Source organism: Anopheles darlingi, chromosome 3 (genome assembly GCF_943734745.1).
Source record: "Anopheles darlingi chromosome 3, idAnoDarlMG_H_01, whole genome shotgun sequence".
Classification (NCBI taxonomy): Eukaryota; Metazoa; Arthropoda; class Insecta; order Diptera; family Culicidae; genus Anopheles; species Anopheles darlingi.
In genome coordinates, this window is record NC_064875.1 from 25,003,439 (window position 1) to 25,016,090 (window position 12,652).

The window sequence follows — 12,652 nt, forward strand, 5'->3', positions numbered from 1 at the left end:
GATTTGATGAATTCAGCTCAGAAAACTAATATTCTATCGCGCAAATCAAATAGATGGAAAATTGCTATGGTTTTTTGGTACACTGTGGTTCCATTTTTAGCATAAGGAAACCACAATCCTTGCGCAACGTTTAAATAACTGCGTTCAAATACAAATGTAGCTGGAATGAAATGCATTTGTCTTCCAACCAGTATTACTTCCTTCAGATATCGCCTCAAAAGGTTGCCTATTCCAATGCACACACTAAGAACTAAGCTGCACTTTTAGGCTACTGCAAAGAAAAGATTTTGCACCCTTTTGTCTACATTATTTACGGTTAAATTTAAAAACATGAGTTAAAAGGAAGGAATTTTTCCATCCATCTTTGGATATTCCATGTATAAAGAAGAGTTTAGAGCAGAACAACAGGCAAACTATAGAAATATTAACCACATGTTAAAGTCCAAGTTGAATAAGTACAAGTCATTCTTTTTTGCATCTATAATCTGCTTAACTAGTGGCACATACAATTAAACTTTTATTCTCTCTTGGAGCAATTGATTCTGAATGCTTATAAACGTTAATTGAACGACTAACTTCTAGTCTCGTTAAAACCCCTTCGGCAAATTACTCTGAGCTTTGATGGTTTAGGAAAGTAAATCAATACTTCATCAATATAATGATACATCACTTAGGTTCTAGTGCTCCTCACATCCCAATGTATGGTTTTAACATCGACTGCAACAATGACAAATGGCAATTCACCAAACACCCAACTCCAACTTCTCCAGCGAGCAAACGCATTTTACACTAATCTCCTTAATAAGATGTTCTCTCATCTGTCCTCTTCCTTCTCATCTGTCGTGTTGCGTGTGTCCGATCCAGTAGAGCTCCTCGCGGAAGGACGGCAACAATCAAACGCCTTCCAGCGATACTTGGCGCTCTTGGCGTTTTGGGCTCGTGTCTGCGCGCGCTCGCGCACCATACTCCAACAACCGACATCTGCTCGAAATTGTGGCACCTCGCAATCCGTCGTAAGGGAACCGAAATTACAGACCGCCAGACTTCTTCACCATTCATCTCGCGCCGATTAGCAGCAGCTGCTGTTGCTGCAGTCCGGGTGCGGTGGTTGATGAGATTTGGCCCCACAAGTCGTGTCCCCTCGGTGCCTCCTGACACACTAATGCGCGCTAATTGTACGCTTCCTTTCTCTCTTGGCGCTAAATCCCGCGGATTCCCCGAGAGAGAGAGGGAGACGCGTTGCAGTTTCGTTGCAATTTTCCTTCTTTTTCGCCTTTTCGCCGTTCCTCGGGATTTCGGGGTGCACGAGATGCAGACAAATGGCATGGCAAATGGCAAATCTGACACTTTACGTCTGTGCTCTCTGGTCTGGGAATAGCAATCGTGCATTTTTCCCCCAATGTTACGCCAACTTCCGATGCTTTCTGGTACAATTGGTGTGTTATTGGCACTTTTTGGTCGATTGCGATTGGGGAATCGATTAGCCAACGCCAGTTAAACGGGGCCCCTCCATTATCGGGTGCTAACAGCATCAGTAGCTGCACTTGACGCGAGCAAAAAAAAAACACGATAATCCCTTATCAGTGCGGCCAAAAAACCCAATTTACCCGGAGTAACCTACTGCAATACAAACAGCATGGCTCCGGCTTACAAGGTAACTACTTTGCGCTCAAAAGCGCACATTAAACAATTATGTTTTTTGGGGCCAGATTTTAATGCTCTCTCAAGTGGCGCGCTGCAAACGGCTTGTTTGCCATTCGGCAGGCAAAGGAAAAAAAAACGAAAATCATAAAGGTAAATAGCGCACTTACGCGGGCGAACTTTTGCCTCTTATCCAGTACTTTTTTTTTCGCCCAAAAACGGGGGTTGGGATGGGGTGCCTCTCGCACTCCATTATACTATTAGGAGCAACATCGCGAAAGGTGTGCGGGAGTGAGAGCATAAACATAAAGGATGCAGATAACAAAAAGCCATTCAAAGCGCGGCGCTTCAGGCGTTGATCAAGGATCAAGGATCTAACGCTCCGTGTGTGTATTGTGTGTGTGTGTGTGTGTGTGTGTGTGTGTGTGTGTGTGTGTGTGTGTGTGTGTGTGTGTGTGTGTGCGAGCCCCCAAGCGGTAATATGCATTTCGCGATGTGGGAAAAACGGAAAAGTTTGCTATCGGAACACGAAGATGAGGTTGCTGTTGTGTGTTGGTGAAGGTAAAGTTTTTTCGCCGGCCTTTCGCGACCACCTTCCACCACCTTCTGCACTGCACCCTTGTTTTTCCCTGTTCTTGTTTTCCAATTTTCCCAGTATAGTTTCACCAGCTCGGGTCCTGCTCCTGCAATGCGCTCACACTCATAACTGGTGGTCATGACGCAACAGCGCAGGTTTAATGTGTCTTCCACCAGTTGGCCACCAAAACCCAGTTGGCCCGCGGAGTGTTTAGAAGGGAGAGAGCACCGTTTAGACTCAATTCCGAAAGACATGTGTACACACATGTGTATTTGATTTTTATGCTTGTTTCTTTCTGGAACACCGGACCAGCGTCGCCCCGGGCTGGCTTTTATTGTTGCTGCTGATGATCATAAACTCCGCGTTCGCGTGGAAGGGGGGTCGAGGACTCCTATTGCTGCAGCTGCTGCTGCTGCTGCTGCTCGCGGCTAGTTAACCACTTAGTACACGATCGTAAAGCCACGGCGACGACTCGTTGACAAGCAATTAGCGCAACTCCTTTCGGTAATTTACTACCGGTTATAACCGATTGGATCCATCGATATTTCGTTCAATTCACTGTTTGGCGCCGTTGCGATCAGCAATTAGAACGACGATCGAGGGGAAACAGAATGGATATCGTACATCAATTCCCGGTTGTTCCGGGGATCGATTGCCGAAATGATTAAAAGTGATGATGATGATGATGATGGTGAGTAACTATCGTGTACGGTCTAACAAAGCAACTCGTCGACAACCGAGATAACCAATCGATGGGCATCGTGGTCGTCATCCACGAGTTTTTCGTTCGCTTCACTCGCCGATGATCGATACTGGATGATGATGATGATCCGTGTATGCAAAAAAAAAGGGCAAACCAGCTGTACACAATATTGTGCAACTGGCGGATAGCGGTTTGATTGCCGGATTGATTGTTGGCGATATCGCATATCGCCGCTCTCCTCCCTTTTCCTGGCGTTCAATAATGCTTCGCTCAATCAATCGCGAATGTCCCTCTTCGTGTGTGTGTGTGCCTGTCTGTTTTGTATGGATTTCCCGGTAGATTATGTTTTCCCGTTGTCCTGCCCAACCGGACCAACATCAGCACCACTACCACCATCGAGGTGCCACCGATAAATGGAGATGTTTTTTTTTTGCTCCATCCATGAACCGCGCGCGCACTCTCTCGACTTTGTGCCTTTTGTGCTGCTGCTGCTGCTGCTGCTGCTGATGCTGCAACTGAAAAGTGTTTATTCGCGCTTTCCACCGTTTTCCACCGTTCAATTTTTCATACTTTTCCACACCAGGCGCGATGAGCGGGGATGAGCGGCACGCGCGCGGCTCGGGTTTTTGGGAGGAAAATTAAATTATTCTCGCACATTCACGCCACCACGGCTGGGCTCATCGCCTACGGTACGGCGCGCAAACTGAAGGCTTCACAAAAGAGGCTTTCACACACACACACACACACACACACACACACACACACACACACACACACACACGGACAGACAATCCGTTTTTTTCGTCTCTCGCTCGATTGCTGCTATTCCTTTCCATTTTCGCGCCTCGAGTGCAGGATGCATTTATCATTTATTTTATCGATCGCCTATCGCGGCGCTGACGGAGGAGGAGTGACGATGATTCGAGCTGAAATCAATCCTCCAACCAGCCAGCCAGCCAGCCAGCCAGCTAGCGAGTCGCTTTTAACGCGGCACCAAAGTGCCTTTTCGCACACAAACACACACCCAGATGCAAGTGCGAGTGCACTTCGAGCATTAAATATTGCTCTCATACAGAGTGCGCGTGGCGTGGTGCGATAATGCGATACCCGGGGGGTGGCTCATCCCTCGATCATTAATGCTGCGAGGCATCAGCCCGCGATCCGCGCTGGAGTGCATATGTACGGTTTTTTTCGTTTCGTGATTTTGGCCAACATTTTCCTTTTTTTGTGTGTGCCGAAAGAAGAGCATAAAAGCATCAACGTCGGAGCGCCTGGTTGGAGGTGTTGGATGTTTTTTGTTTTTGGTGTGATTAATTTCATTTATCGGCCAATGATGATCCGAAGGAGGAGTAGTTGCTGATAGAGCTGAAGGATTATCGCGCCAGAATCTTCTGCCCGACGGTCAGCTCTCAGCACGACGCGTTGAAAAGCGAAATCCCGTGCACTAATTGGGCGTGCACGGGGTGGTGGGCCGAGCGGTGAGCGGCGTGCAGTGATAGTGTATTGAGGCGGTTCCCTTTTATTCGGGATTAATTTGTCCCCAAAATGAGCTTAACACCCGTTGCTGAGGCTTTCGGTGTTCAGAGATCAGACCTTCAGAATCCCGTAAACTTCTCTAATGAATTCGAAGCGTTTCGAAGGCTATTAGTGTAAAAGGATTAACCGGTGCGTCTGGGGCGAGTAGCGTTGCATTCGCGGCCAGCGAGATTTGGCAGAGGAATATTTATAAGTCCTAACGACGACGTCATCTACGACGACGACGACGACGACGACGATCTAAGCAGCACCGTTCGTTCTCACCATTTTGTTTGTCATGTTTTTTTTGTGGCCGCCCGAAGCCATTATTTGTTCGTCAGTCAGGCCAGGCCTGCTGGGGCTGGGTTAATGATCTAAAACAAATGTCATTCGTGGTGGTCGGAAAATGGTCGTAAAGCGAGCTCTATTGTCGCTAATTTTTATTTAGAGCGTCCTATCTCACCCGTCGCCTTCGCCTTTCGACTCAACTAATAAGCCGCTGTCAGATCTCTCTCGTTCTCTCTCGTTCTCTCTCTCTCTCTCACTCACCCGGTGATGGTGACAATTTTTGGGGCCGAAGCATAAAACACGATTTCACGGTGGCGGGCGCCTGGTTGGCTCGGAGGAGGCGGAAAACAAACATAAAACAGCAATAGTGGGTCTCAAAAAGTGGTTGCTAAATTTTCCAACCTCATTAGAAAGTCCGACCGACCATAAAACCGTCAACAACAATGTGCAGCACCTCCCGCCCCCCTTCCGCGGTGCCATTAGCGGTAACGCCGTTGGTCAATCTAAATTTAACGGCCCGTCTTCCCGTGTCACCGCGTCAAGGTAGTGGTTTCGATAAACCGACAGGTCATTTTTGAGGGTTGATGGCGCCCCCGGGAAAACTGAGTGGCAACTGAGATGCATGCTTGCTTGCAGCCCGTCGTCCGGTCGTGAGCAGGTCGAGGGCAGACCATGAGACTCTCCATTTTCTACTGTCTCGTGGTGTGGTGACACATATGGGAGAGTATTAAGGTGCATTGAGGTAATATTGACCGCTCAGAAGTCCCCAAAAAAAAAAAAATAGTTTATTGCAATTGCGTGCGTCACTAGCAAGAGATGGAAACAGGCAATAATTTGATTGTATTGAACATTTTCTGTTATTGTTGCATCGACGCTTTGTGCAACCATTCACTATAGTAGCATCATAATAATTAAGAGTTAAGTAGTTTTACTGTTAAGAACTGTAAAAAAAAGGACTGTTTACTGTGGACTGTTTATTGAAATGTCTAACACGCAGGGGCTGAAGTACGGTTAAGATGAAAGAAATGTATTTTACTGTCTTTCTCTTAGTAAGAAGGTAGAATAAGAAGAAAAAGGTTGGTTAGAAATTCGTTTGAATTTTCCGTTAAAATCGAAATACCCCATCAGTGTATTGATTCTTTGATTTATTGATATTGATTCCTAAGTCCTACTATCCGTAAGACCGTCAGATATGACAGTGAAGATATTTTTTTTTAATACCATGGTTCGTAATGAAACCACTCGGATTGAACTTAAAATCATTTCTGATAAGTTAACAGTTTATTATTCCCATTTGCGGACTAGACTAGCGAGGTGAGTTCGCTACTAACAGTTATTTCTCTGCTATGACTGTTGTAAAGAAATCTTGCATTCGTGTATCAGCGCCAGGTTCAGATAAAAACTGCAGAGCACTAAGCCAATTGCAGTTAACCGCTAATGAAATGGTGCTTTCCTGAACTGACTCCTTCGGCTGCAGTTGATTCTGAGCCTTGATGCGTCTTGAAAAATATAATTAAAACCCTCTTTCTGATGAAAATGTCTCATCGGCATGAATGTGCAATCCTCAGGACCTTCTTCGTGTAAGTGTATGTTGCGGGTTTGCTTCTAATTGAAACGCGTACCCGCTTTTGGGCCACGTTGGCGCTTCTCATGTGGTTGAAACTCGCACTTTCACCAACACTTCAACGCGGGACTAATTAGACTAACAAAATACAAAAAAAAAAAACACACATAAAATAAAAACGCAAAAAAGAAAAGGAAACTATATCCACCTAACCAGCACACACACACACAGCACCGGGTCCACGTATAATTACAACCAATTTATGTTTACGCTCGCTAACGTCCACTGACAACAGTCGCCGGGCGGGATGGCGTGTTTGTTGGAAATAATTCAACACCCAGCCGTGGGGCTCCAGCCCTTTTTTGTTTTTTGGCCACGAGGTGGCCAGGAGGTGGCCACACTACCGCACACACGCGCACGCACAACCAGAGTGCTTGCGTCGGAATATGGTTCATCATTAACCGGTGGTGGCCTGACACCTTTTGTGCGCTCCGACACCTTATTTGGTTCGCAAAGTGCGCGATGCTCACGGTGTCTAATTCGCGGGACTTCGACACGCCACAGGAGCAACAGGATGGCGCCACCAACCGCAATTAGCAGCGGCTGAACGGTGTCTTTCCTTCAGAAGGTACCTTCTGGTGAACGGATCTGTGGCCGCGTCGAACGCACGATTCGCGCCCACGAAGGTGCGCGCCATTACTCGGCGCCTAAACAGCCATTTGCTTTTGGCCTGATCCCCCCGGTACCTAGTCCCCGGGAGTGGTTTCGGGAGCAACGAAACCATCGGAGCATATCAATCATTTCATCATTTGGCCAACGACTATCAGAACTCGAACTTGAACTCGAACTCGAACTCCAAGAAGCAGCCTGTCTCGAGGAAAATGGAAAAGGGGAAGTGGGGAAGCGAAGGAGCAGGGAGTGTCTCCCCTTCCGTGGAACACATTGTATTCGAGTCCGCGATCGGTGGGATGCCGGAATCACGTCACAGCAACAATAAGCCATTTAGGAACGTTATTAGAAATATATTAAAAATTAAAATGACAAAAAGCGGTCGCAACGGTCGGTTTTCGGGGCCGGCGTGGTAGAAGGGTGTGAGGGGGGGGGGGGGGGTGAGAATAAGACACCATAATACCAGTGCAGGGTGGTGGGTGGTGGGGCGGATGAATTATGAATATATTAAGAACGCCGCAGCCGCGTGGAATTAAGTATTCCCGACGTGTATGTCGCGTTGAGGCCCCTGTCCGGTGGGGCGGGGGGGGGGGGGGGGGGGGTGACTAGTGGCCCTCAACCCACACCCGCGGCCACTGCAGCGCTGTCAGCGTCTTCATGGTGATCGCACGCCACTTCGTTTCACGCCAAACCAAAAAAATAAGTTATAAGCCGTTGTCTCGAATGCTCGGTCCTCGGGTGTGTATGTGTGTGTGTGTGTGTGTGTGTGTGTGTGTGTGTGTGTCAGCATCTCCTTCTAGAGTGCCACAAAACGGCGCCGCGTTACGAAATTGCTCAGTCAGCAGCTTTTCCCTCCCGGATCATGGCTCGTTCCGCTCTCGAAATGATAATTTTGTCCAGCAGCAGCATCCCCAACCCCTGATGCTGGCTGCAGTTCCCAGTCCGGGGGGCGCAAAAAAAACCCTTGCTTTCATCTTGCAAATCCTGCAGTTGGTCGCTTCTTGACAGTTGCCGGAAGTAGCGGCACGATGAACGAGAATTATCCTCAAATCGATTGATCGATCGATCGATCGATGAAGTGCATCCCCTGCGATTGGTAGAGGGATCCGCGGCACCCAAACTAAATCCTTTTCCCCGCGGCGTGTGCGTGTGTGCTCGAGTTGCACACTTTGAAGTGCGCTCTCGAGAGAGTGCCTCGCGGTGCCGTTAATCGGCGGGAAAATCCGCCTCATTGGCCTCATTGGCCTCTGGCGCTGCTGCGGCTGCTGCCCTTCTGACTTCTGACTTCCGGTCCCGTGTGTGTGTGTGCCCGCGCGCAAACGGTGCGAGTGTGGGTGAAAATTGATTATGAATTCATAAAATAATTTGTTGATCTAGCGAGCGATAGCGAGGCAGAAGTGTGCGTGTGTGTGTGTGGTGCCCACACGTCATCGGCACTCCACCGATGATGGTGATGATGCAATGTATGCAGTTCCTGGCAGTTCCTGGCAGTCGCTCGCCCGCTCGCTCCCCGCCTGGTGGCCAATACTCGTGGCGAAGCGAAAGTGTTATCGATCCCCGTTGTGGGAATGTGGAACTCTGCTAGTGGAGTCAGGGGGTGTTGAGCACCCCCTTCTCTTTTAACCCCTTCTCTTTTAACCCCTTCTTTCCACTAGAACACCCCTCTAGGTGCATGTGCAAACACCTCGTTTGACTGTGTGTGTGTGTGTACCGGGAAGTGAACACTGGATTAGATGGAGGCGCCTTAAGTGGAAGGATGATGGTGCTAGTGGTGGTGGTGGTGATGGTGGTGGTTCACACGTAACCCGTCAGCAGCCTAGGCCTTGGTCTGACTGGTCCGTTCCTCCACGGACACGCTAGATGCCAAGTGATTTGCCAACTACCACAACTACCCGACTGCGTGCCGTGCCGTGGTTTTCCATCGTTTTTCCACCGCCCGGGGACAGAATCATTCAATTTGTCGCTCACACAACTCAACCCCGTGTGCCCGTGTGCCCGTGTGTGTGTGGAACATGTGAAATAAGCGGAATAGCGAAAAAAAAAGTGGGAAAAAAGGACGAGAAAATGGGTTGAATAAGAATAGAATGCAAATATCTCGGCCACCGTCTCGGAGAGACGCCCGAACCAACAAAAGGACACCCACCAGCGGGGAGGCAAGGGGGGGGGGGTGGAAGGCAGCAAAGGATAATGGAAGATGGACGAACGAGAGAGAGTGCAGTCTCTCTCTCTTACGCTCACTCTCCTGTAAGTGAATTCCGCTTCAACCGCTGCGCTCCGGCTTTTCCGTGAAGCCCATTTTGCCGATGCAGTTATCACACATGCGGCGATGCACTTTACCTCGTACACACACACATACACGTGCGGAGGAACTGCACTGTTATAGTGCCTCGCGGAAGGATTTCGCCACTCATACATATAGGACGCAATGCAACGCGCCGCGAGTTGTTCGCGAGTTCCTCGTGCAGCTCTTGCTGTGGCTTTCCAGAATCTCGTAAGGTGCTGCTGTTGTCGAGTGTCGGCATGAGAGGAAGGGAGGTAGATCCTTGTGTTACACACATCATGATGTGCACACTCTGTGTGAAGCGGATTGAAAAGTGTCTGGAGATACTTCAATTCCGGTGGCTCGTGTTTGGAACGAATTCCTAGGTCAGGTTCTTCGACGTAGACGACCTTAGGGGTGTTCATGGTGGTGTCTTTTAAAAGGTCTCTCTGTCTCTCTCACACACTCTTCTCTATGATTATTGTGCATTCAATATCTGTGTCATTATCATCGCAGATGCCTTCTTACCGCACTTTCTCGGCTATTCCCAGCGAGGACAGACTTGCTCCTCGGTATGTCGATCCGATGGTTGTTGTCAGAATTGCGGTTCCACTTATCCGGCCGCTCTCGGTCCGTCGGAAGAGCCTACAGGAACGGAACCGAGGGAGTGGGTGCTAAAATGGTTTTGTCCGTAAAACAGTTTTCAACACCCTCGCATAATGATAAGCATGCTTGTGATGCCGTCGTCGACCCCTCCCAACCGCTCCGTTAGCGTCTCTCTCACACAGACACACGAGCGGCTTTGTGCCGGTAAAAGCAAAAAAAAAAAAAAGCCGCGATACAAGTTCGTCTTCACCGCATCTCTGGTGCATCTTTCTTGGCTGCGTCGGTAACCACCGGCAAAGGAACGTGATCAATACCACCAGACCAACTCAGCCCAGAGCATGTGTGTGTGTGTATGTATGTGTGCGAGTTGCATTGTACTCGACGGCTTCGTCTTATGAGTGGCAATGTTTACGGGCAAAAGTCACGAGATGCATCACCACCAGCAGCAGTAGCGCGTGCATGCATGTATGCATACAATACGGTGCAACTCCTAGAGACTCCTGCGACGATACTGCGCCTGTATTGAGTTGCTGGCTGACTGGCTGACTGGCTGCATTGGTTTGTGGTGAAACATACATTTTTTGAAAGACATCGGAAACGCTTTTCAAAAGAGGTAAAGTGGTACATTCGGTGGCACTAGCGTCAGTTTCTGTTTGATGAACTGTCAATTCTTCCGGCGGCCCCTTAATGACGCTAAACGATATTATGCGCTCAAATGGTGGGCCACTCTACTGTGTTCCACGCTCCACACGTTTGTCACGCACGCACCCGCTTGTTTTGCGCCCAGTTCCTGTGCATTTGCGCTCGCTAAATGTGTTTAGGTCATGATGACCGTTAATTGCATTCGCATGTGGACCGAGCGCGCGAGGTCAGGTATTCAGGTGCTACCTGTTTGTTTGTGGGGAGAGAGAGAGAGGGTCTGCGGTAGGGGGGAAACCATTCCCGTCGTTGGGTATTTTACCAAGTTGCAAGTCTTATTCCTCTTGTAGGGGAGTAATATCGGATTAAAATGTTCCCCCAAAAACACGGCAAAAGGTTGAAGTAGGGACCATATCATTGGACCTAGCAAAGCCCTAGAACAGGTATTACACCGTCTACCGAGCAATGGATCTCTGGAGCATTTGCAATCGAAATGACACCTTCCACCACCTTCACACTTTACGTCAATTTCTCGTCACTAGCAAAGAAGAAGCGGTGTGCTGCTGCGGCTGGAGGTTAACAGCCAGCACGGGTGCTGGTAGTAGGTGTATCGTATTTCGCATGTAAACACACACTCGTCTCCTAACGTCAGGTGACAGAGTGTGTGTATGGCTCAGTCTGGACCGCCTATAGCCGTCGTGTGCGTTAACCAGTAGCCAGTGCCTCAGATCTTCGTTTCATGCACTGGACTGTGTCCGAACGGAAAAAGGTACGTTCCTTATCAGCTCACATGACAGGTGGGTGTGTGTGCGCGTGTCTGTGTGTGTGTGCTGGTGCGTGCTGTGAACATTACCGAGCGCGAGTTTGACGAGCAATTATCATCACGCACAAACCCCTCGGTGCCAGTTTGTCAGTAGCTTATTGGATGGTGAATGGAGGGAGGACGTCGACTCGCAATGTCGTCAGCTGACAGCTGAGCTGATCGAAACCACCTAGACCTAGACACAGGAGATGGTGGTGGTGGTGGTGGTGTTGGACGTCACTTTGCAATTCTAATCTCTCGCTAACCACCAGACAGACTGGTCGCGCTCGAGATCATTATTCAAAACACATTACACGCGAGCGGCGGCAGCTTGTCAGTGCGGCGGATAAAGCTTGTTGTTGTTGTTGTTGTTGTTGTTGTGATAAGAGAGTGTGTATGAGCTATATGGGAGCAGCGCTTCACAAGCTCGCTTGACTAGCCAAGCGCTCTGCTTCGTTCAGCGACACACCTTTGTAAGTGTCATAGAGCAATGATGAGTGCCTGCCCCGGGGAACAGGAGGACCTCCGTGTTGATTCCCTCAGCTTCTTCTTCTTCTTCTGATTCGTCTTCTGCAGTGAGGATCAGATCTCAGTACGGCTATTGAATCCAGCTTCCGGGGCCTTTGCAAGCTATTCTGAGGAGATGTAGACCTCTTTTAGTTTTCAGAACCAGCTCCTAAGGCCCGATTTCCCGATTCCTCCATGAAGCAGCAGGTATAGTGAGCGAGTGTCAGGACATCTACATATTTCCCTGTTTTGCTGAAGGTCCTCAGATCGACACTCAAACGACGCTTGAAGGAAACGAACGCAACCGAAACTCAGGACACTCACTCACAGGTCGCAACTCGATCAGCACGCAGCCACCATGTGCCCAGGAGAGGGAAGGGAAGCCGGGGTGGCAGGGGAAGTAGGGGACCATACAGTTTGAGAACAAAAAGCGCAAGCAGCTGCTGCTGCTGCTGCTGCCAGACATGATGTTCCGTTCCGAGGAACCCGATGACGCGGGGGAAAATTTGCGGGAGAACCGCAACCGACCGACCGACGACTGACGCATCAAACAGGCCGCCGCCGCCGCCAGAACACAACACATACACACCTCTACTCCTTCTCCTGCTTCTTCCTCGCTGGTCCTGTTGCTGGCCACACTATACGTGTGTGTATGCAGATTTCATTAGGTTCCGAGCGGAGTCTCCACGAAGCGAAAAAGGACCAAGCAAGACCAAGAACCCCTAGCAAAGGCGAGGGGATCCCAAGGAACTCCTCCTGCAAAGGAAAGGATCCGATTTTTCGATATTCATATAGATATTTCGGGGTCTCTGTGGGTTGTTTTTTCTTTGGTCTCGGCTGCGGCTTTGAGGGCCGGAGGCACCACTCTAACCCCATCCCGT

The 12,652-nt window shown here is 49.2% G+C and overlaps 1 protein-coding gene across 4 annotated transcripts in view; it reads left to right on the forward strand.

Moving 5' to 3' along the window:
- Positions 1–12,652, forward strand: part of LOC125954260 (optomotor-blind protein) — a 125,153-nt gene that overhangs the window by 1,869 nt on the left and 110,632 nt on the right. The window lies entirely within an intron of this gene.